This window comes from Bombus fervidus, chromosome 12, assembly GCF_041682495.2.
Source record: "Bombus fervidus isolate BK054 chromosome 12, iyBomFerv1, whole genome shotgun sequence".
NCBI classification, from domain to species: Eukaryota; Metazoa; Arthropoda; class Insecta; order Hymenoptera; family Apidae; genus Bombus; species Bombus fervidus.
In genome coordinates, this window is record NC_091528.1 from 877,168 (window position 1) to 904,387 (window position 27,220).

General features: G+C 35.6%; 1 protein-coding gene across 6 annotated transcripts in view; it reads right to left on the bottom strand.

Annotated features, from left to right (window-relative positions):
* Positions 1–27,220, bottom strand: part of LOC139992943 (furin-like protease 1) — a 355,294-nt gene that overhangs the window by 83,084 nt on the left and 244,990 nt on the right. The window lies entirely within an intron of this gene.

The window sequence follows — 27,220 nt, forward strand, 5'->3', positions numbered from 1 at the left end:
AGTAATCCTTTTAATATAATGAAAAGTACAACTCCGGTTTCCACAAATTTTTCCATGAAACGATATTTTGATCTAGTAGATTGTTAAATTATATACATTTATCAAAAGAATTGTCGTACATATTAAATATAAAATTTCAAAATTTTCTAGTTATTACCAGAAATGTTTCGATAAATATGCATGTTAAAAGCATCATTACAATACCACTATAATATTCGTGTAATACTTTAATACTGGTATTGTTTAATATTTATTTTGTTTTTAATGCTAATATTATATCTTTTACTGCAATTTTAATACAATTAAAACGATTGATATTAAATTGTAATACTTGTTATAATGTTATAATACAATATTCTCTTGAAATTTTTCACATATTCCTTTGTTAATATCTCAATGCATTAAAGATGTTTCTTAAAAAGAAATAGTATAACATACAAAAGTTAATTTTTATTTTGCAACAGAATATCTCAATGATTTCATGATAAAACTGAAAACTTTCCGATACCGAGCTCATAATTAATGACACTTTTTATTTTATATAGCAATTCGAATTTTTAATTTGTAAAACGAACGTATCGCAGTTTCTATTCTAGTTCGTGCAAATAAGTTAACGGAACAGAACTAACAAGAAATAATCAACTCGTTTAATTAACAAATAACACAGCAAATGGAAAAAGGGGGAAAAGCTGGCTGGCTCGAGATTTCCGATCTCCACAGCGAAAGATATGAAATTTTTTTCGGTATAACACGTTCACGAATCTCGACAAGCTTTCGACCGATCGATCGTTAGAGCGTCATGCGTTTCCAGCCCTGGCGCAGTTCCCCGGCTTTTCTTTGATGTTACACCATTGTGTTCCACAGAATTAAAATCGAAGCCGTGAAATTAGTCGATGTAACGAGTGCACCGGAAATGTTTGAATTCATTAAAAATGCTAGTTATTCGCGTGGAAATAGAACATCTCAATTTGTACAGTTTCATTTGAAGGACTCGAAATCCAAAAGTCAATTAATTATATAATTGTTTGAAATGGTCGAATAAAAGCAATATTCGCATTTGGAGAAAAAGTAAATTAGAGTTCTACTTTAGATTGATTTCGTGCACATTTATCCTAATGAATTAGAAACAGTACCGTGCGACAGTTTTAGCCCATTTACCAAATGAAAATATTTCATTTTCAAGAATAAATAGAGGGATTGTTTTACTTTAAAAAATGATTATACGTGACTTTCGTTTTACATTAAACCAAAGCGTGATCGATGCATTGGTCAATGTGGATCACTGAAGCATTCTACAGATGGAAAGAAAAGATAATGGTGAAGGCGAATCAAAGTTTTTGTCTTTGTGAGGCTTGTTCACAAACCATTATGGAAAAGACCATGTGGAGCTGATTATTAACGGCTACTAAACACGAAAACAACCTCCTTATAAAAAGGAGCTCTAACAATTGTCATCAATTAATTACAGAGATTAATTTCTTTTTAGTAATAGTCTTTACTAATTTGGCTCTCACAAGCTATACGTTTCACCTGACTTTCATATCGTTTCAATATAATTGTAAACAGTTACCTAATTTTATTTTTTAACAATAAATGAGTTTAAACATTTTTTAAGTACTAATCTTTTCAACATGTCATTCAGTCGAAAATCTGACACTTCCAACCTTTTAACGCTTTTGTTAACATAACCGTAACTTCTGTAAAGCAACGTAATAATAGATAACACGACTCGGATAAACGTGGAAAATAAATTTTAAGAGTAGTACAGACTTTCAATTCTGAAAACGTTACCCGACACAAAGCTAATGCTCTAGCGTTGCCTCGATCTTCCTTTTTCCTCGATCTATCACATTGCCCTGCAATCGTTTCGAAAGCTTTATCGCCTGTCGAACAAATAGAACAAAAGTTCATATGCGATCGCACGGCAAAGATTTTGTCGCAACTATTAACAACGAGGAGTTTGCTTCTATAAAATATTAGGCGGCTGCCATTTGCCAAGTTTATGGGGATTACATTACGGAAACTTTTGACAGTTGTTCAAAGCCAACATCTTCACATCGTGCGTAAATCGACATCAAAGATAGGCAAAAGCGACCGCTAAGCGCTTCCGCCAAGTTCGCGCTCTAAGTAGAACGAGTACGTGATGTGTCAGACCTGATTAGAGATCGCAAGCGTGAACGTAATAACCGAAATAACTATGGTTTCACGTTGTTCATGTTGCATCAAGGAACATTTACCAGGGAACAGAAATTGATTACATTGAACGAAATAATAGATGGATACGAACCGTGATTTATATGGCCACTTACGTGTATTTGTGTAGTAAAAAAAGTATCAATACGAAAGATGAAAAACCAAATTTTTGAACTGTATCATTTTCGACATTTCGCGCCAATATGAAATTTCTTTACGTTTCTTTTCAAACAATCCAACAACAGAACTTAAAATACTCCAAATATTCATCTGTATAAAAAAACATTTTTATTTGATAAATAGCGTTATACTTTGCAGTACTGGATGTCGGATATTTCAAATTGAAAATTGCTAGTGTCGAGAGAGGAGGAAGGAGGGGAAGAGTTATAAATTTCGTTAGCTTTGCGTGTTAATATAAATTTTATTTGCAGAAACATTTTTCGGTTGCAAATATTTTTTGTTATTTATGTTCCAGATATCTTTTTCCATTACAAATACTTTTCACGGGAAATAGAAACCAATAAGTTTCTTGTGAATAAAACAGTACGTAACATTTTTCACATGCCAAAAGGAGCCGAATGAATGAATGAACAGAAATTTGTAACATTTTGAAGTTAGATAATTTATAATTATTAAAATAATTTGAAGCTGTGTATAATCTATATATATATATATGTATATACATATATATATATATATATATATATATATAAATTTCAGCTGTTCACGTGTATAAACAATGTAAAAGGTTTTATGTTAAGTAACACGAACTAATAAAAGATGAAAGTTTTAGCGAAGTAGCACGAGCTTATCATAATAGAAACTTTATACCACGGAAGTAGTAGAAGTCCGTGGAATGTCAGGCATAATTACACAAGTTGCGGCCACGATAATTGTTGAGAATCTCTTACGTGGCACGATAACCTGTTGGACTTCGATAACAGGCTTCATGCCAAGTCCGATGATGGCAGTCATTAATGTTTACAACTTCTCCGAACCAACTTCTTGAGTTATAAAACATAATTTCTAAAGTTGCAACGTTGACTCGCAACGAATAATAATCTATTTTTAAGGTATTGTTAATTTTTTATATTTTAGTTCTTATTTCACTAATCTCGCTCCTTTCTTAAATTCAAATCTAATTTATTATGCAATCCTGATCTTCATCTTTTCATGGACGATACTCGGTTCCTAGCAGATCGTCGATAGTCGTCGATTTGAAAATCCAGTTTCGACTTTTATCGCGACTAAGTTTCGCTATGGCGAGCGAATGGAATGGTCGCAGTATCGAGTTGGAACGGATAGGATTTGCATGAAGATGCAGGTATTTGATACTACCGATACTATCGAGAAGTTGTCGTCGCAACATTCGACCACATGGATTCCGAAAGTCCAGGTGACGTTACCGTGGATAAGATGGTGATTCACTTGATTCCAGTTATCTAGTTTCCAAGCGAAAGTCGAGTAAAAAGTCTTAGAAAAATCTTTCCACTCTTTTTATAGTTTACGTCTCAGCTTGCTGGCACGCTTCGAAAGTTCACGAGGTTGAAATCGTCCGTTAGTTCCAATTAATGCCGTCGAGTATTGTTGGAGGTCTTGCCAAGGGTAGCTTTCACGAAGGGAAATTGTTTATACTCTTGTGTTCTTGGCTGAACAAAAGAATTGGAACTTTACATTTTTTTGCGTTTTCGCTTCAAATAGAATTATTCTACATTTTCCGTTATCTCTTCATTTTATTTATGAATTATATACAAGAGGGAATACTTTGAGAACCCGTTCCGATCACCTATCACGATACTTAAATCTAAATAATTTAAACGCGTACAATTCACGAAAACACGATGCAGTTGAAGAGTTATTTATAAAGTAATTTAATGTATGTATAATTTCATCAACATTAAATTTATATACGCATTTGGAAAAAATCTCAATCTCAAAAACTCACGGAAATAAAATTTCAGAAAAACTACGTAAACCAACAGGCTTGTATATTTAATTACGCATAAAAAAGTATTATATTAAATTATATTTTTAGAAAAGTAACGCGAAAACGTAAAATCGTTATTTCATCCGTCCGATTTAATGAACTGAGAGATCAATATAGGAACACCGATTTTCCACATCGCGACTTTTTTAAAGCATTTACTTGGATATTTTTCTACGGTATAATTTTTCCAGGTCATTATTTTCCTCCTATATATTTTCTTTTTTGAAACCAGACGTGCTCATTAACCAGAACACTGAAAAGTATACGCTAGATTCTTCTTTGACGATCTTGCTTTTGGTTGCACTTCACAATATCGTGATTCACAAATTCATCCTTGTTCGAATACGTCTGAATCTTTTTGCGAACTTGTTTGATACAAAATAAACTATTTTTCGGTACGATAAGAAAACTTCAAGCTTATTAATTTATTTATTATTAATTCTTTTCTTTAACTTTCACGGCAATATCGGCAAGTCGATTGCTTAACGAATAAAACCTAATAATTTAATACTTAGTGATTTTCGCACAAGGACATAGGTGATATACTGTATATTTTCAATAAAAATATCCCCAGTCCTTAGGTTAACACCCAACTTCAGAGCTCTAAGGAACAGAACAGGTATGTCCACTTTACTTATGTTCGCCTATCAGAGGTGTTAGAACGGGATCTGAAGCTCTCTCGCTCAGGCGTTAAAATAGGAACTATGCTTCATGAGATCGACCTCAAAAAAATTTGATAAGAAGACAGAAGTGAAAAACAGGAAACAGATTAATCCAATTAAGATCGGACGGAAAAGTTTCGTTGTCCCGAATAAAGGCAGATCGCGATACCATCAGTTACCAAAGATTCTCCCTAGCGAGTCTTCTGTTTCTCTTTCTCGTGCGACGGATAAACAGAAGCAAAGAAACGTGTGTTATTCGATTTGAGAGCACTGATTTTTGAGCTAGAGAAATTCTTCTTTCGAAATGGGATTAAAAAGAAGGTCTATCTATACTTTATCTTCTAATTCTTGTTCACTTTAGAAATCACTTTAATGCAAAGTTTCAGTTTAGAGATTAGTTTACTATCCCAGTCCTAGTTTCTTCAAGAACGCTGAAAGATTAACGATTGTTCTTTGTCATCTCTGTATCTAAATCACGTATGTTTGAAGAAACTATCGTTACGTACGGATCAATCGAAAGTGTCACTCATCTCTCATCTGACCTATTACTTCCAGCTGATCTCTTAAACACGTACTCCTAACGTTCTATCGCTTCATCTTTGCTTCTTAAATAGATTTTGAATCCCTCGAGTAGTTTTTATGGAAATGTATGAAATTATAAATATGTTTATTTTTTACGTTACATTGAAAAATGTTAAAAAAGCTCGTCAGTATTCCCTCAGTTTACGAGAACTTTTTAATAAAGTTTTAAATGATTTACGTTTATGTAACATTTTCCCCTATTTATATCCAGAGAACATACTGACAAAGTTTCATTGGATAAAACTGGAACAGCCTTATATATGGTCGAATCGTAACAAAGAATAGACTTGGTTCGCTGTCAAATGATAGTTCGTCGATGTTGCCAGATGTCGGTTATCAGACTATCAAAATAAGAAATGTGCATGAAGGAAAGCCAGCGGCGTCCTCCACGTTCCAAAGGCATCAGCGCGCATCTTCTATTCTCTTTATTGCTCAATAATTCTCTTTTGTCCAAAGAAACGCACTCAAAGTGCTCCACTGGCTCAATTTGTTAATGGCTAGGACATCGATAAAACAAATGCGACAGGGGCACCATAAACATGTAGTTTGCAACGACAATTCTAGAATAATGTTTCCATTGGCCAGTCTACCATTTGCTATTCCCTTCCTGCCTTTCTACACGCGATTTTCAGGCCACCGTGTTTATTATCCTTCCTCCTTTTTCTCCTGAGTTTGTCGCCCTTCAAAGACGAGTTCTTGACAAAATACATGATCGGCTGGTCTACATAATGAATGGTAATTGCTTGGGAGACTAATAAACTTTAGTTTCAGTTTAAGTAGTTGAGACGTTCTTTTGGCAAGATTTGTAGTAAATGGAATCGGTGGTAAAAAGGTTTTCTTGTTGTTACTCTTTGATGAGTACGCAATAGCTGTTGTTCTCAAACGTTGCTTCGCTCATTGTTGTTAAATGGTCGTACAGATATTAGTAGATCGTACCTTGATTGTATTTTGTAAGACAAATTGCATCCTTTCGAAGATATTTTTACACGATGTCAGGAGATTAAAAGCAAAAATTGGAAATTTATTACAAACTGGAGAGGATCTTAGGACGAAGGAAGGAAGGAAAATAGAAAAAAGTGGATCCCAAAGGATAGCAGGACGATATTAAAAGAAACATCGTCAGAGTCTATCTTTGCGGCGATAGCGGCGCGTGTAATCATTATACACCGGCGAAAGGTAACGCCTAGGGGATCCCATTAAGAGTTTCATAAATTGTGGCCCGAGCCTTTGGGAGTAATCTTAAATAACGAGTATGAAAACGGCCTTTAGCGGAAGCGACGAGTTCGCGCCAGTTCCTCAAGGACATTTTACGTCGCTTCTCCCAACCTTTGCCGGAACGACGATGCACTTTAGTAAACGTATCGCCGTCGGAAATACGACGCTAGGTAAAATAAGTTTCCTCCTTGGAAACGACAGCCTGTCCGCTCGTTTAGAGACGGGATCGAGTATATGCCACGTAACGTCCTGACACGATCATGTGAGGAATGTTCCGAATTTTTAGGTACGAGTATCTCAGAGAACAAAAATTATCAAAGTAGAATAATCGAGCATAATAGAATAATGCTTGGTTGAAACAACGAGTGACGCAAGTGACACGTTAATTTCTCTACTTACATTGCTTAAACGCTACAAACTCCAAACACCCTCTGTCTTTAACAGATTCGTAGGAACAATAAACATTAACACTAGAACTATCACACCAGTCAAATTGACTGGGCTTACAATTTTATTTTAAAATTCCTATTTCATGTTATATTTTTTTCCACAATGATGTAATGACTTTCGCAAAAAAACTAAAGATAACTAAAAGAATAATATAATGAATTTTATTTTTTTCTTTTTAATGTATTCAAACTCTAAATAATTTTGTATCAAGTCTACTTATACCAATACCAGTCAAAATGACTGATACTTGTCAAAGTGTAAAAAGGTTCTGCAATATGTTTATCGAACCTCAATTAACCAGTTTTCTCGTTTTCTACAACTCCCCACACATTTTTAAAATTTTTACTGCGTATTATTCAATATGATGATATCAGTTATCAGGAAAATTCCGGATCGATCGCTAGATCGCTAGATGCTAACACCAGAAATATCACACTAGTCATAATGACTGTTCTACAATTTTATAAATGTATCAACACTCGTTTAGGGATCATGGTCTCAGATGGATTAATAATATCAAAAATGTACTACATAACATGGAATTCTTTCCGTAAGAAAGTAATAAATCAATAAATATAAAAATATAAAAAGAACAATCATTTTGGCTTGTTTTGATAGAAATAGTTTCGTGTTAACTATCAGTAGTTCTAGTGTTAAATAATTGACATTTGCGATCATAACTTCGTCCTACGGTAAATCTAAAAATTAAATTAAATTATTCCATTATCCGCAACTTGTTCATTATATTGATCGTATTCTATGTGGAATTTACGTTTTCCTTTCTTAACAAAATCTTTTGTCACTTTTTCGAAATTACGTCTTTTCAATTACTCGATTATTTTTACGCTCATTTAACTCGAGTCTAACCTAAACCTAAAATTTCCCGAACCTAAAGGTTCAAGAGATTAAAAAAAGTATACAAAGGAAAATCACTCGGAACTTTAACTCTCGAACTGGATGACAAAGTTTGTCAAAGCGTCTGCCAAAGACGATCCTTCGCTTCCGGTATGATCCAAAGTCAAGTAATTCCTCTGATTATAAAGCTGAATCTCTCGATCGGTTTGCGACGTACGAGTCGTGGGGATATCGCGGTCGCGAAAGAGAAGAGAAGCTGCTCGCGCAGAAAGGAAATTGCTTTTTTATAGGGAACGCGGAGTGGCTGGATGACGGTCGAGGAGAAAACGATGGCTTTATATCGAGGACCATCAATGTGTAGGCGTCGCTTCGACCGCGATTCTAGTATCGATTCGAGCGGCCACGTGCGGAGAAAGAATATTCCTTTATCGGTTTTATTATCTGCCTTCTTTTCAGGAGCTTTTTCGAATGAACGTCGACGCGAAGAATGGAGATGGTCTGAGTTGCATATTCGCCTGCTTTTTCTTCTGTTTCTCTGCTCTTCTCCCAGTCCGTTAATCCGACTATGGTTCTAAGCAAATATATTTTCTTTTCGATGTCAAGTATTCATTTACGTCAACGAACACAACAGGATGTTGTTCCGTTTCTTTTTTTTTCGTGCGAGCGTGATTTAATTGTTCATATATGGAACGCAATACTGGGTGGCAAATGGAAAAGTGAGAAATACTATCTTAAATAATTTTCTAATTTGATTTTAGAGATTTATCAACTGTTAAGATCTCGAGAACGAAATGTGTTCAATTTTAGTACGAAGTCTCTGAATGCAACCATACTCTAAGAACTTCTTCTGCACGCCTGACGTTAATACTTCGTTTGAAATATGAATTAACGAACTTTTGAAAGAAACGATATTGACAATTACTCACAAAACTGATATTTTTTGAGATTTAATACATTATGAGATTTAAGATAAATTATTCCAAACACAAAACATTGAATTTTATGTTAGCTACTTACAACTAGAATAACTTTAGTTCGTTCCACAGCGCTGTTAAGTTTATTTACTTTTGATATAATATTCCATTAAAAAATTTTGCTTCAAAATCCTTCAAATGTTTAGGAGAGAAAATTATACACGCATGTTCAAAGCAATACTTGTCAAGAGAAATGTTAAGTGACTAGAGAAGGCAAAGGAGTGACGAAATAAAATTTCACAGTGAAGAATTACGGTGAATATGAAAAACCCCGTCATTTCTGCTTCCTCGAGAAAAACATTCTTACAAATCCCTTTCCAATTTACCACGTATTCGTAGAAGTAGAGTCTGTGATTTAAGCGTGTGTGCTTTCTAAAAGTAAGAAAATTTTGTCTCAATTATGCGGTAATTCAAGAACAATGCAGGCCATAGTATTTGTACTAAAATGTTACGCTATTCTCAAGATCATGTTTCACATTATTATTAACAACTGGCTATAACGATGCTCACATTGAAATTTCTGTGGCTGCCATAAGCTTTTCCTCGAACATTAATTAATAGCCAGGAATGCAATTTATTCGCTGGCAGTTATGTGTCTAATTTTCATTTTACCGTTACAGTGAAAGTTGATTAATCGATAGATAGATTATGTTTTGATACGATCATGTCATTTTATTGTTTTCTAATATAATAGGTAATTTATTATCAACTAAATTCTGGGAGTTGTATTAGAATTGCTTGCGTCAAAAAGATCAGTTTTAAGACGCGATGTGTACAGACAAATTTTTCTTATTTCCAGGTTCAAAATCCTCCAAGCCCCTTCAGCAGAAAGAATTTCCATCCCTTAAGAGAAACACTTTCCACCCCTCTAATATCGAGGCAGCTGCGATCGATAGCAGCAGATGGGACAGAACAATTTTTTACGATACTAAGAACTTTATCCCCTCCTTTTAAAAGCCCAGCATTCACACTTGGGCGGGTCAATATTTTTTCTCGTCTTTGCTGTGGTGAAAAACATCTAACGATAAAAGAGATTTCTAAATTTTATTCCGTAGTAGTGTTTCGTCTTTAATGTCATTGCTTTTCATCCATTGTATAAAATACTATTCTACAAATACATATACATGAACTAAACAGTCTGATTTCATTCGTAACCCCTTGAAGTAAAAAGAAAACGAAACAGACGGGAAGGCGAATACCAGGCCAACACCGAACGCGTTAAAAATTGCAATTTAATTCTGGGAGAAATGAATCTTCATAAAGCGACTCTCTGTCGACACCTTCCTAAGCGAGAAAACCGCTTTGTATAGCTGGTGGAAATGAATTCAGACAGAGAAATACAAATTAAAGGAACCCCGTAGCTGGATTATTTCCGACTTCAGGCTCAGTTCTTGCGAGCAGCTGCGACTATCGACCGTAAGATGAGCCGAGAAATTCTACGCGAAAGCTAGTTTCTGGACCCACCGCTCTTCGACTTCCTCCTTCCACAAGTTTCCTCCCTTCCTCGAAGGACACCCCAATCAGCTCGCACGCAAGCAGCCTTCAGTCCTGGCCCTGGCCATTCCTACCCCATTTTCCCCGCTTTCGATCCTTCTTTGGTATGTAGCAGAGGCCATTTTTGCGTCCAGCTGTCCGAATATCCCAAATTCCAACAGGGGATAGATAGTACTGTCCCAGCAAAATATTCTATGCAATTTCGAGAATTTTCTACGGTTTCCATTTTTCATGTTTCTGTTCCCTCTGTTATTTTATTTAATTGCAATGTTTTGCATTTTTTCCAGATCGTAGGAAAAAATTTCCAAAGAACTTTTCCAAAGAATTATAGAACTTAATAGATAATTTCAAGCAAATTGTCAACTTATTAGAGCGATTGACGCGACTGCAAACGATCAATTAAATTTATAATTCAAAATTCGTACGTATGGATTGATTTGTATGATTTGAATGAGAAGAATCCATGAATGTAAATTAAGTAAAGCAAGATACCTCGCGAAGTCTGAAATATTAATTTAAAGCACAATCGGTTTAACCAAGATCCTCATTTTACCAGGAAACCTCAAAATTAATAGATTCATCTCCAGTTGAGGGCTAGTTTCTTTGAATCAATATTGAAGCACAAACTAATACCTTCTTAAATATCTCTACTTCTAAAACTCTCGACTCTTTGATTTTCTTTTTTTCGTTATTGAAGGGAGCTGTGAATTTTTCTGTCATATTTTTTTCTATTTACTCTTACTCAAAGGAAAGTCGTACATAATTATAATTTTGATCGACTTCGTTTAAATATGGACACTGGAGCTTTATATTGTAGTACTCACTTAAGTCAAGAAATAATAATAAAAATTGACTTATGAAACCGTCTTTGAGTTGATAAAAATTATTTTGGAAATCTTTCGTTTACTTGCGTTTAAAGATTCTTTCTTCGCTCTTTCTTTCTTTTAAAGATTACAAAGAATACAGATTACTTAGAAAAGAACTCGTGTCAATGAATTAGCTAATGCCCGAGCTGTGTTTGAAACCCTTGTACTAATATAGTTGCAGTCGGAACTATCTGTCGTGTTCCAAATTTCTATATCGTGCTTCTCGTGAAAAAATGAAAAACGACACGATTGCTGGACGAAATTCTTGGATTTAGTGCTACGAGCGAATAAGAATAAAAGGGTGGAATTTCATACGTATAAACGATTCTCATGTGATAAAATTCCTAGATGGAATTATATATATTTCTCCATTATTCGTATTTAAAATTTTTGTGAGATTCAAAATCAAAGCGACGAGTTAACTCATTTTCTCTGTTTAAATGTAAAACGTTCTTTTACAACAAATTCTCTAAATTATAATTAAAGAGCTAAAGAGCACGACGATAGAGATTAATTGGCAGCAGGCGTTCACCGTGACATAAATCCGACATTGTCTTGTTCCTTCGTTCTCGTGTTCAATCGTCCGACAGATCTATCCTCGTCGAACAAGTTAAAGTGCTTTCGATGCTTACGAGCAGCTTGCATCGACTAATTGTCCACTCGATCCGTGCCGATCGAACACGATATACACACCCATACACGTGACCGTTCCACTCACAGTGTGTACAGTAGTGTACACGCTTTGAAGAAATCGATAGTGTGGCCAAGTCGACGTCGATTGTCGAAACTCGCCGATTAAATTACCGTCCGAACAATTTTCGACTCGAACTCCGGCAACTTTATCGAGGCTGACTAGTCAGCGGTGTTAGTTGCCGGAGAAATCTCGTTGTTTGTCCTTAACACCGATTAATCGATCCTAATTAAAAGTCGTTAATGACGATCGACTGCAAAACCATCAGGATAAACTGCTTTTATTTGTGAATTATCTTTATCTGTGCGATTATTTTAATGCACTAATGGAATCGACGTCATATTTTTTGTATTTAAATAAAGATTAATGACGTCTTTTAATTTCCATTCAGGTATTAATGCTAGTAATTATAAAATTATTTTGTAATAAATCATACGATACACAGAATTTGGCGTTACATAAAATATAATTTCAAACTTTAACAAATCATTATCGACGTATTTTTCCCGACGATATTCCTCATTTCGCATTCTACGTGTCGATTCATGTATCTAACTAAAAAAGGAAACACGGAGGATGTCGAAAGTAGACAAACTTCGTCGTGAGGTTTCCAGAACGTGTCTTTAATGGAATTGATTGGATGAAATAACGCAAATATAAAGTGACAGGGACGGTATTTCAGGCTTGGTCCTTAGTTTATCCAAACCTCCCTTGGTCTTACTTTAAGCCTTAGAGTCTAAGATGATCTCCGAAACGTGCATTACAGCTCCGTAATACCGGTTACATTTCCCACGATATTTAGCCGCAGCCGATGTGCACCGAAATATCGGTACTGTTTTAGATTCACCATACCAGGGTTATTATCCCGAATCCAAATTTCACTATCAGGAACGTTGAGTTTGGATTTTTGGATCAATGGACTCGATCAGCCGGATAAAATTGCCTCCTTCGTCATTTATATTCATCCAGACGCGGAAAAGAAAATGGAATTCATATTACTCAGCTGGGCTAATATAGTGTACCTGTTGGGAGTTTGAGTGTCGTGTTATTAAATTGAAAAGGAAATGTAAGTTACTAGAGATAGAACTGTGCTTTCTCTGTACGTTCTTAATATTTTTCAAAATAAATTGGATTTTAGCTGATTAGATCTTTCTTTAACTGTTATATACGTGAATTGACAACGATGTTCGATTTCCTTTCTCTTTGAAAGAAAAGGTAAGAATCGATGATCTATGGAAAAATTTCTGCTACAATTCAAAGAATCAGAGAGTCAGGGCCATAATTCATATCTTGCTCGTGAAGGGTTGATCTCGCTATTTTCTTGCAACGAACGTTTCATCAATTATTTTCTTGTTTTGTTTGTCGACTCCCTTGGGCAAATGAGTGTTCGCGAGAACCCCCTTCTTCTCGTAGAGAGATGATGGTTTACAGCAATAACTCATTACCGCGCAGAAAATGCATATATATATATTCTTCAAGCAAAATTCTTTAATAAAATCGTTCTCTACAAACGCATTCTATTAGCCGAATGAGATACCGTGTTAGAAGCGACTCGTATATTTAAAGTAAAAATAGCGTTATTGTTCTGGCGATGACCTTTACCACAGTATGTAAAATTCCACCAACCGAAGCGACGCTCTGTTAGGTCTATACCGTGCTGCCATTCATCGGCAAACGTCCCAAATCCCTTTCAGAGCTCCTACGATCACGGACTACCTGGCACGTTTCCGACTATTCAGCCTAACCGCCCAACCGACCGAGTTTTTCCACGACGCGACGGTTAATTCATCGAATTAAGGTGAACGCCGTCGAGGCGAGTAATTGCAGAGAGACGCATAAACGGCATGGCGTTTCGATTAATTATTTGAGCCGAGTCGAGGGGTTCGTGTACGCCAGGCACCCGCCGAATAACGAGATTATTAATTAGCTCGGGATTCCGAGGAGCTGAGATACTTAACAGCCATGACGCGCTGTCATAGTGCAACCTGAACATTCTCGCGATCCCGACTCTTCCGCTCTGATATTGATTCCCTGTGTGATTCCGCCTCAATTCTTAGACAAAAATTTTAATATCGTAGAAACGGCATATTATTAATGAGAAATTCTTAATGTTCCGAAACTGCAAAGATCGTATGTACTTCAGGAAAAAATATAATTATTCACAATAATGCGAACTGCGAAGAATTTGTTTCATACGAAACCCCGGGGCGTTATTAAGATCTACACATCGATCGAATAAAAACGTAAGGAACGAAAAAGCTTTTTCTAATTCCCCTTTTCATCCAGCGCCGATCTTTTGTTTTTACACAGGAAATTTAAGTTCTCTATTCCAATTTTCTACTTAAAAAAACGTACAACTAACGAAACGATATATGGTTGTATACATACAAATATTCTGAATTTACAGCTTTTTAAAGGATAAAGTATCAATACTACATCCTTCACCACCGAAATATATTAATTTGCATTAATTTAGGTTGTAACAAGCAATCGATTAATATCGGAACAAATTCCTTCAATTATAACGTAATTTAAAGGATAATTGTAACGGAAAAACTGAAAAATCGAATAACGCGAACATTTCGGAAAATCTTTTTCCAAAACATTTCGTCGATAGTATACACATAGATACAAGAATTTAAAACACGTTAAAAGATTTTCAATGCCGATAAACTGTCGGTTATTCACACTGTTGTTTTTCCCTACAATATTGCCGTACATTTTTTTTGGTTTGAATTCGCGAAACACGTAACGAGCAGGAATACGTATAGCGCGAATTTTCCGTGAACTGAAATTACAGCAGAGGTATATACGCAACGATAGTACGTGGCATGAGCCGAAAATTATCGCAACGTGAAAATTGTTCAACGAGTGTTAACGCTCGTTAACGATACCGCGCGAAAGATTAAACACGACGACATGACGCGACGCGACAAATCGTCGAATATTTCTTGTTACAGGGAAATGGATTTGCTATTTGAATTGCAGGCTGATATTTTCGAGTTGAAGATTTTCTCGAATCTACGATACAGTATTTATTACGTCGCTCCCTATTTTGAAATTAACGAATAGCATTTTTATTTATCGTTTGATTCCGTTGAAACTTGTATAGAATACTTCGACCTATGTAGTGACAAAAGTTAACGCTGTGAGGCTGAAGAAGTTTGTTGTTGAAGAAGTATCGAGCAACAACTCCAGCACACTTCCACATTGAATCTTTTTGAAAATATGTGAATTAACTTTGTGTTTTTAATGAAACTGATCGGACAGTATAAGAGTTTGTCAGAATGGCTATTCAAACAAAGTAAAATTTTTATGTATCTGATGAAAAGCAAAGCTCGATCAAACTCAATTTTCTAGTGAAATTTTTACAACTATAAATTTTGACTATGAATATTCTTTGTCCTATGAATATTTGAATATTTGGTTTGGTACGAAGTTATTGATCCATTACAGTAACCAAATGGCTCTCGCAATTTGTTCCCTAGTTGAAAATTGTGTTCTAGAAAGATGATTAAGCAGAAAATAGAATGTTTGTAAAAAGATGTTGCTTAATTTTCTCTAAATTGATTACATTTCAGCGTAAGTATATTAAACCTTTTCGTTTACATTTCGATGTACCAACATTCTCCGTTTTCTTGCCTTTAATTAATGTTTCTTGCATGGAGGAAACATCCGTGACTTAGCGCAGCAAACATAACACGCTTCGCAACAAACACCTGAATTATAAATTAATTTGAAACGTCAACGGATAACAACGTACCGGCGAAAAGTTACTACGATGCACTTAGAAGTTGTTGCAGCCCGAGTTGTATTCAGCCGAGCTAGTTAGCGTTTATTAAATTTAATTTCCAATAAGGTCCAATCTCTGGAACCTTTGTTTTTATTCGTATTCTGAAGTTTTTATAAAATTTAAAATATTCTATTCGTCTAATTTCAAGTGCTTCCTATCATAGAAGTAATTTTATTTCTATAGTTATAGTATTTAATTATAGCTTCAATCATAAGTATGAAAATTGTGCAAAAAGTCGTAATTTGCTCAAGACAACATTGCAGAAAAACATTAGGGTACTAGAGAATCAAGTAACCTTAGTTAAGGACTTTTACCAAGCATAGATAGGATACCTTGATTAATGAACAAGCAAGTTTCGTATGCTACTTGCAGACGGTGTAAGTTGCAAACTCATCGAGGTTACGAGTTTGATAAACACTCGAGAAACGATCGAAAGTTGCTATTTAATAAGTTGGCTTTATGGTATGGAGCTATAAACGGATATTCTAGTTTCTTCAGCATACATGATTATATTTGCTAGCCCTATAAATTTATCGTTATGACATAATAGCAACGTGATGCGGATTAATCAAATTTTAAATAAAAAATTACTCCACAAATTACAAAGATTTACGAAATTTACCGCTCCATCTTCGCGGCCGAAATAAATTACCCACATTTATTTTAAACGAACGTCGATGATTCGTCACCGACGATATTAATTTTCTCCTTCAGCGTTCTAATATTTTGCCTCACAACCGTTCCTGGGATTTCGTCTTAAAGCTCGTGATTCATCATTCGAGCATTCCTATCCACCTTGGGGATCGTGATTTATCGTTACGGAAGAAGACGCAAGGCCCGGCCATAGTCTCGTTGAATTATCGTTGCACGTGTCGCTGCATCTTGGTTAGTTGGCGACGTTGCATAGATTCTCATGAGAAATCGAGCGTGCGATCGAATTGATATCTCGCGGCTGACCGGAACTCAGAACTCGCTTCGAAGAAGTCTATCGATTCGCCAACGATCAATAAAACGACTTTTGTCAGCGTTTCCTGATCAGCTCGTTTTATATCTATTCGATATAAATGGAAAGCATAGGTTGCTGTATAATATCAAAAATAAAGTAATTTACCTACTGACAGGACATTTAAAATAAAGTACAAAGGTAAGTTAGTAACAAAAGAGAAAAAAGTACTTACTATCGAACATTGAAACGAAACGATAAACTATAGTTTGCGATAAGCTCAGTCGAGCAAAGCAATTTGCATTCGTTAATGTCCAACATCCACAACCCTATGTTCCCTAACGTGAAATTATTCAACCCTAAACACGACCCTTTTTAGTCGCCTCGTACAACAAACGCGGTACGTACAGTGGATGAATACTCCCTATCTACAGGGAAAGGAAGTTAATTCGACGATTAATCAATCATTTGAATGATATCCTGTTAGCTACCCCAAAATTGGCGTACAGCTTATCATACTTATAAATTTATTCATAGAGTGGAAAGGAATATTTGTCTTAAAAAAATATCTACCGTATTATTAATTATGGTGTCGAGAATATAGGCAACTTTTTAATTGTTATGATGAATAAAATCTTTCTTTCGATATATAGTAATATTATTGTTATTGTTGTTGTTATTTTATTATCAACGGGTTGGCTTCTTTTTTATACATAAACGAAATATTGGAAAGTTAATACTAATATAATAATGTTCATGCTGCTAGCGAATTGGTTTCCTAAATTTGACAATCTGTTCGTAACAGCGATTGTTCGGCATGTTCGAACCGAGAAGCGTATGGTAGAGGTGTGAACGTACGGGGAAACTGATCCTTTTGGCAAGCGTTATTGATATTAATTCCTTCAACTATTTGTAGACAGTGTAATATGACAAAAAATATGTAATTTGTAATTGAAATTAAAAAAAAACAAGGTGTTAAAACCTGTTGTCTCGTATTAGAAACAAAGACATACAAAAGTATAAAAAAGAAATTTGGAAAGCGTAAGATCCCATTCGGAAGAGCAGGTACGACTAATTCAATCGGCGTGCAATTGGAGATAGCAATAGCATTTCGCACGGATAGGATGTATCTTTATAGTCTAGGAATATAACCAACCTGTCGATTTCCTTTCGTAGAATACGTTTTTATCTCTAGCTAGAAGAAACGGATAATGCGAGACGATGTTCATAAAAGACAACTGCTGCGACCAGATGCCCGTTCGTTCGATTCTCTTCTTCGGATGAAATGGTGCGGCGCGATGAAAACAAAACTACGGTCGAACAGCGAAGAAAATTGGAAAAGTATTGTTTCTATTTTTGAACGTGGGATCGGTAGTGGGTTTATTCTTGCGAAACAACGAGTCGTTAAAAGGTTATTTCGGATCTTGGTTCGACACTGGACACTCATTACCGCGCTGCGCGGGGAGGTGCCAGCGATTACTCGGCGATTTCTGTTCAACGAACGTACAACGTTTCGACAGCTATTGCTTCACTCTGTTCGAATTAACATCGTCGAGTGTTCTCTCTCTTTCTCTGCTAATTGTGTAGCAATGACGTTTCGTTCTTCTTCCCTTGTTTCTTTTTTTAGAATGGATAGTCTCACGTTGATTCTTTGTCGAACGACTATCCTGAATTGTAATATTCTACTATCTGATTGATTTATAAAATAAGGGAATCATTTTTGAAGTCTATGTGTGTGAGTTTGTAAAGTAAAATATAGTTGAGAGGCAACGAGTCGCTCAGTCTCTATCGGTCCATATGTTTATGTTTTGCGAAACACGCTTGAGAAGGATACGCGATACGCCACGTGAAAACATCCACGTGAAATACAAATGCGTGAGATAGCAGTCAAGGAACGACGGAGGATTTTTGTATCGAATCGAATTGGAGATCGGCTGAACATATTAGAAATAGAGACAATGATAAACAGTTCAATTGTATAATTAAGAAATATAAACCATCGTAAAACGTATTACATATTTCTTAGAAGTTGCTCGTCAAAGTACAGTTTGCGCATGAAAATAACTTAAGACTGAGCGGAGATAATGAAATAAGCATGGTAATGGTAATTAATGATAATCAATGGCTATGCTATAGCACGATTAACACTGCTTTTGTGTACCTTGAACTTTCATTGGTTATTCCACAGGGAATAACCAACTTCTCTTTAACGAATTTTCAATTTACTGATAAATGGTTTAATGTATTTCAAAACTTGCATATTTTAAAATCGTGACGGTGTATCGAAGAACTATAAATAAATGTATACTGTTTTCTATTATTCGGAACGTATTTAGTTGACAATATATGTTATATTATATAAATGTGGTTATTATTGTAACAAGTTATGGTCTTTATAATACGTATGCAAACAACATAATAATTTCAGAAGGCTTGTAATAATTATATTAACAATACGTAATTATTATATTCCGATAAGCACGATTTATCGATAAAAATTTTATTATATTGGTAAAAGTTATTACCGCATGAATTACAGTGGAAATACCAAAATGAATTATATTGAAAACTAAATGCAGCACAGTAATTCTTGACATTTTTCTTTTTCGTCTGCTTTATCACGTATTGCTATGCTTGTTTCTCTGTTCCGAAATTGTAAAAGTTACCTTACCACTTCTCTTGATAAATTATAGGTACTTATACCTCTGTTCGCACAGTGACGTTGATTTAACTCTCTTGTAATGAAGAGTAGAATGAAATTTTTAATTTTCACAGTGTGGAGTTACGAATTCACTGCATTCTCGCAAGCCGAGGAATGCTATTTAATATCTTCATTCGCCTTTACTTCGTCAAGGAATATGGTTATGTTCCTTTTAGAGAGGAATATTTGCGCAATAGAACGTACTTGGCAAATATTTAATATGCAAAAAGTTTAGTAGACAAAGTTTCATCAAATGCAAAAGATCAAAATTTTTAAAAAGCCATCGACCTGATTGATACATTTCAATTCGACGAGTCTATCGAATCGCTCGCAAATTCACAAATCTGCGATCGGAGCTCGGTTATCAAAGAACCGATCTCTTTCACGTTTTTCTTGGCTCGTTCGCCGAATTCCGATCGAGCCATGCGAAACACTAAATGCACCACGTGTCTTCGAGAGATCGATCAACGTCGTGTGGCCACGTCCCACTATGTTCTACCCCGTTAAATCTCGGTAAAAACCAACTGGAAATTCAATAAGATTATCCGGCAAGCTGTATTCAGATCAAGAATGTTTCGGTATGCAGGAAGTCTGCTCAATTTCTGAACGTTCCGCCAACTATTCCCAAGATACGGTCCTGACAGGAGCTACCTGTTGATTTAACCAAGCCAGCCAGGTAACTCACGCTACCTTATGAACTACGTATAACTTACGCGGCCAGACTTGCTTATCTTATCTGTATACAGACTTTTTATTTGTCAACGTTTTTGTCTGCTACAGGGATGCGATTTTACACTACATTTAAAACCAACTTTTGTGCCATTGATCCTGATGCCACCCTACCACTTCATCTTCACGACTAAACATCAAACTTTCTGCTACACTCATGCGTTATTCAGTGGATCATCTTTCTAGCTTTTCTCTCGATCAGTTAATGACAGCGATATAGGAGGTAACGAGTGTCAGGTGATGCATCAAAGGATGCAATTTTCAATGAGAAGATTCTATTTAGCAGCGAGCATCAGGGAAGCGACGCGGCGTCTCCTTTCAAATGGATGTTTACATCGGAAAGAATGGTGTTTTTTCGATAACCTAATGAAAAGAATACTTAAAAAGATTGTTGAGAAAATGTATTTATTTCTAGTAATGTAGGAACCTCTTTTCTCACAAAGTATTAATTTTCCTAAATGCGCCCTAAATTAGGAACAGTTAATGGTTTAATTACATTTTAGTCATCGATATTCTACACATGTTGGAATACATATTCAAACGCACTGAGGATCGTGCTGCATGTAAACGCTCTTCCATCTGCTGACCTTTAGATCGTACATTCTCTATTACAAAATCGATGCACACCTTAAATGTCATCTCCCCATTAATCGAGTTTCAATCCAGCTCTGTTAGAATATCACTGGCTTTAATATCGATTGCAACAAGCGTGGAATTGAGAATGTTGCTAATTGAAACCTCTCATTTATGTCCTTTGCAATAACAGTAATTTAATAGACGAAATAAATTCTACACGAATATAAATTTAATATTTGTTAAAATTTGTAATTAGGAGAAAATAATAAAAATTTTCAAATGTAATGTATGAAACTTTGAGACTAATTAATATTTTAGATTTAAAGGAGAATTCGATGTAATATAATATGTTTTCTATCGTCTCTAAAATTATAAGAAGAACACTACAGAAATCACTGATGACTAGCAGAAAAAAATCTGTAGGAAAAAATCTATCTATTAAGGGAAAAGGAAAAGAGAAGCTGAGAACTACGAGGGAAAAGGCATCAACACTCTTACAGATTTTTAATATAGACACAGGTGTTTTACTTTTTTCGCAGAGCCTAAAGGGACACTTCGCTCGACGTCGTCACAAAGCGTTTTGCATCGGATATTTTTATCCCAGGCTAGGAACGATATTGCGCAATCGATAGTGAATCAGAGCATGCTAATGTTTCTTTCGAGAAGGTCTGACTCGCGATTAGCATGGTTAGTTTCCGAAATTTCGAGCGATTTCCTCCTCGTCTCGGCTCGTCTCCACTAGAGACTCCTAACCTCTCTATCCTTACCTTATCATCCAAACTCAATCCGGATTATTCAGGTTGCCTACGTTTGTCACTCATACCGAGTCAATGTCGTTTAATCGACTACGTCGACTGGAAGCTAACTCCATGAGAATTTCAATCGAAATCTCGATGTATCGGATAATACAGTCCTACTCTCAGCGATAGATCAAAAACCAATTAAGAGAGCAATTGCTATTCGTAAAATAGGAACGTTCGCCAAAAAATTGATAGTACTGACCAAAAAGAACGAGAATTTATAGTCTAGATGACGTTTGCAGTTTACCTATTTTGCAAAGAATGATTCTAGGTTTTGTTGATGGAAATTTGAAAAGTGTCCTATTTTCAAGCTATGCCTCGATATACAATTGATTCTTCGTGTTTCTGAGTTTGAGATGGGAAGATATTGCAAATTAGTGTTTTATAATATTTATGTTATAAGCACATAAAACGAAGGAAAGGTAATTAAAAATCTATTTAAGAGTTCCACATCATTTACGAAATTATATTATACGCCGTTAACTGCTTCGTACTTTGAAGATTAAAATGTATATGTAGTTATATATAATATACATAGTATACATAGTTGCTAATTAAAAGTTGCACTTTGTTGCTTTGAATGTGCCTTAGTGTAATTCAGAATTATCGAGTGTAGACATTAATTCAGCGCTTCTACATTAAATTATTTATGACTGGTTTTAATTGAAATATTTTCTCGCCATTTTATGATGATGCAATACCAGCCTTCACAGTTAATAAACATACGATAATAACTGATAAAAAATAAAAGGCAGTTAGCAAACACAATGGCGTCTGACAAGATTCATATTTGACATTATCTTCTGTTTGCCATTCAATTGTAAAAAGCTGCTGCCGAAGTCGTATAAATGATTTGTTCTATTTTGAGTGAAGGCGCAGTGACACATAAAACCGTTAAGAAATGGTACCGAAGATTTCGGAGCGATAAATTTGATTTTTCTTATCGAGCACGATTCGACCAACCAAAAATATTTGAGGACGAAAAAGTTGAGCTACTACCGTGTGGAAATTCCGCACAAATTCAACAAGAATTGGTAGTGCAATTTAAGGTAACACGGGAAGCAATTTGTCATCGACTGAGCAAGGTTAGGTGACATGGCCATATGAGCTCAGTTGGTGTAGCAAAGAACGACGACACGAGACGCCTTTATTGTTGTTAACAACATTCAAACGGAAAGATTTTTTATACAAAATCATAATGTGCGATGAAAAATGGATATTATATTGCAACCGTAAACGAAGAAAAGAGTTGGTTCTCTCGGAGAACTGACTAATTGGAATATGAAATCAAATATTTACGAGAAGATACTTTTGTTGTACATTTAGTGGGATATGAATGGAATAGTGTTCTACGAATTGTTCCATCCTAGCCAAACTGTTAATGCCGACTGCTACAAACAACAACTGGTTCGCGTGCATGACGAAGTTGAAAGAAACAGACCCCTTATTGGTCACGGAACACGACAAATCACCTTGCAACAAGATAACGCTTGGCTAGACGTTGCAAAAGAGGCGAAAAAATATCATTGTTCTTTGGACTGGAAAATCTTCCGGCTTACGCTATTGAGCTGTTATCCATAAACTATCATCTATTCAAATATTCCCAGACTATTTAGCAGATACACACTTCCAATTCTTGCAAGAGATGCGAGAAAGCACCGATGACTTCATTGAATCAAAATCACCATCACCTTTTCATTCAGTGATTCAGCAATTGTCTGGAAGATAGAAGAAAGTAATATTTTGAAGAATAAAGATAGGATGGTTTCTTTCTGAATAAATAATTAATTTATTTAAAAAGACATCGAATTCATTTCTACACCTAATAAATAATGGTTATTATGCTTTAATAGAACTTGCTTCTCTTTTGACGCATGATGAACATTTTCCATCGGAATAAAATAATTCCTGTTTCTCCATTCTCTTTAGATTTGATAATTTCGAAATTAAAAGATTTCGCGAAAGAAAAATTCGCGAAGATCTTATGCGATTGAACTTGTCAAATTCGATTGAAATCGAGCAGAGACTGAATCTGCCGAATTAAGGTCGCAATCATATTCCTGAGGTTACGCCATTCGATTATCTTCGTTTCTCTTCCTCCGCGTTTCCCTTAACCTTGTGATGATGGTGATTCCAAAAATTCTACTCGAGAGGTACAATGAATTTAATCTGTGCTACAATGCCGACTTCTCGTATAAAATAGTAAATAGTAAATCACTTCAATCTCGATCTATTTCAAATTTCGAATATTATGGAATATTCCGATGTTGCAACGTGCAATTAATTGTCTTTTTCACGTAAAACGCAAATTTTCTGTGTCTGTATTTCAATGAAATGTTAATGTTGTTCGACAAGAAACAAGTTCGGTGTTGCGATGCTCTGTGACATTTTTCAATTTTCTATGTTCATAATGTCCACGCGATTGCATCGGTGCCTCGTACAGAGAGAAAGTGAGAAAAAGAGAAAAGGAAACAGGAAAGGAAGGTGATGTATACAAATTGTTAAAGGTTTATCGCTATTTTTCTAGCCATTGGATTTGCTGCTATTTCTTTCATAACTTCCGCTTCCGTTGCCTATCGCATACACATCATTAAGTTTCGATTTAACGTGTCGGTACTCAATCTTATCTTGTTCCACAGAATTTCGCTTCGTATCATTTCGTATCGCATGGTAAAGACTCGTATGATAACATTGAGCTAATTAACTATAAATGACTCTTGTTGATCAATTAGAAACATTGTGCGACATTTTCTTGTGTTTAATTGCCTGTATTAAAATCGGTATTGGGCGATTCCATTTATTTGTCGGATAACTAGCACTTAATAATGGGCATCAGTAATTAATTCTGTATTGTGGCAGTTCGAGGAATATATATGTATACATACAGGATTAAACACGGAAACATAATACATAAACACATAATATATGCTTTGGTTAAGAAGGAAGATCGAAGAAAATGTCCAAGACCGAATTGCACCGTCCGAAATAGCACAGGGACATTTTTGAGATGAGACAATCGAGGCTCGATTTAATTTGGTACAAGATTGTATTGTGATACGATGAATATACTATGATTATAATACGTGCAGAAGAATTAACGTTTTCTTACGCTTCTGAACACATACCTTCGTTATCCTCTCCAAATTATTCAAAATTCGAGAACCGGAATGAGGCATTCGGTACAAGTAAAACGCCGGTGTAAGTTTTTCTTACCTGAAACAGAGAAGATTAGAACAGGTTAAAATTATGCAAAAATTAATTATTTACCTCTAAATTAAGAAGAGAATAATTTGTTACTGTTCGACGATCGAGTTAAATCTATTATTTATGGTTACGTTACTCTTCTAGTTCTTTGTTATTCGCTCTTGTCTACAAATAATTATTCGCAGTTTTAACAATTAAAACAGTAACGCGAAATTTTAACGTCGTAGTCAAGGTTCTGAAGCATAGCTAAATTATTTTACAAATAAAGCACAATTCAATTTACAGTCATTAGAAATCCGAGCAATTAATGGCTGTTTGTAGGGAAAGTTTCAAGGAAGTAAAAATTTGTTGAGTGGTTTTGTAACTTGTACTTTTCAAACTCAAAGAAATTTTAAGCGCCGCCTGGAGAAACAGACAAAGCAATAAGCGAAGAAAAGAGAGAGTTGCCACACGAAGCTAACTTTAAACTTTACTCGAGACATTGTAACATGAATACTTCATCATTCTCTTCCTTCATTCTCCTCCTTTTGCTTTTTCTTCCATCACATCCAATTGCGGCAAAATCTTACTTTATGATATAAATTATAACGTGTCTCTTACTGCTTTACGGCACTCATAATAGTCTCAATGTTTTACGGAACTATAGATTTTTCTCTGGAGAAATTACTGTTATAAAAGTTTTATAATACTACTGAAATTTCAATATCCATTTGTGAGAAATAGGTTATACTGCGCTAAAAATTTATTTGTGATCCTTAAACAAACTATTTATTCTGGCGAGGTTTCTATTTCCGAATGTACTGACATTTGTTTATAGTAACGCAGAAGAGGATCATCGGAAGTACACACAAAATTACACTTATTTTTGTATAAATGAACTTTTAAGAAATATATGACATACCAAATATTTCTGAATGTTGTACAGCGCTTGAGAACGCCAGTAGCAAAATCACACTGTAGTCAGACATGCTTATTATGTATCTATATAATAGGTACAAGAATTTTTTAATTCAAATATCTTAATTTACTGTAAACTCTGTTGCATAATTTGTAATAAAAAAGATAAAATAATTAAATATCGCAATGACTGACACATCAAACGCAACCAATGAAAATCAAAGTCCAAATCAAGTTGACAAACTGCACCGTTCCTTTACGACATCGCCTACTTATACTATTTCCATTTGTCTCGACTCTAAGAAGATGAACAGCGATCCGGAGAAACGTGAAAAAGGTATAAAATTTTTGAGAACTGCATATCACGAATACGACTACTAGATTCGAGGCTATAACTTGGAAGCCAAGCAGGCATACGCTTTTATTTCTCTGGCGGCATAAATTTCATTTTCGCGGTTCGAATTGGCAGCGTATCGGTACGAACGAAATCTCGTTTGGTTCGATTCTACGGTAACGGTTTGACTATTCCATAAAACTTGTTCGTATGGATGGCATGATAATGCGCGAGCGACACCTTGCGTAGGATCGTTCACGAAACGCCATACCTTTTTTTCCTGGAGTTTTTCGAACGGCAAGTGGAAGAGGCGGAAAAAATGCTCTCCCCTTTGAAAGGGGAGTGAAACGCGTAAAACGTTTCTCCTTCGGGCAACTTTGGATCTTGTGTCGACTTTTTTTACCTTTTTCCTACGGCTTTCTGCCTGGCAAATCGCTTCGAAAGCACTAACCGGAACTCGAGCAAGTTTACAGCCGAGAGTACGCGCGCTCAGATTTCTCAATGCGTTTCAAACTTGTATGATTCGCATGTGCTGATTTGTATCAAATTTTTGGAACGATGAAAATTATGTTTATCGCTATAGTTATACGACCTTTTGTTTGGGGGTTGGCATTACAAGAGTAAAAAATTAATACGCGACATCCCTTCATTAATTTCGAGATTTCGAAAAACGGAACTAACGTAACAAGCATAAGGCGTTCAACGTTATAATACGAGATGAGACTTTTGGTGGACGAAGCTGTCGGTAACAGTAGCAGAGGCGATGTTCGATACGCCGGGGTAGTAGAAAATCGAGGAAATGTCAATCAGTCGGAAAACGCTTGCGGATTACCGTGGGATCGGTTGGAAATGAGTCCCGTTTCCCTCAGCATCGTTGCATTCTTCAATTTCTGCCTTTCTCCACCATCCTCTCTCTTATTCAATCCCTTCCATCTTCACCACTCATCCCCTTGGTGTTCACATTCCCGCTCCTTTAGTTTTATTTCGCGTAACGGCTCCTTTATATTTCGTTCGTTTGCCTCCGCGGAAATTTCTCGTTTTGCTGTGGGGATAAAGTTTACTGTGGTAGCTCCAGGAAGACCAAGTCGCTGCAAATAAAGGAAGCTCCGTCGCGAGTAAATTTTCCGGTGTTATTCGAATGAATGGCATCGTTGCTTCGTTCGATCGTCGCGTCGGTGCATCAACTACCGCCACGCCGACTTTTATTTCTTTCCTCTTTTCTGTGCGTTTTAAGCCTCCTTTTTCTGGATACCAATCAGGATAATCGTGTTTTT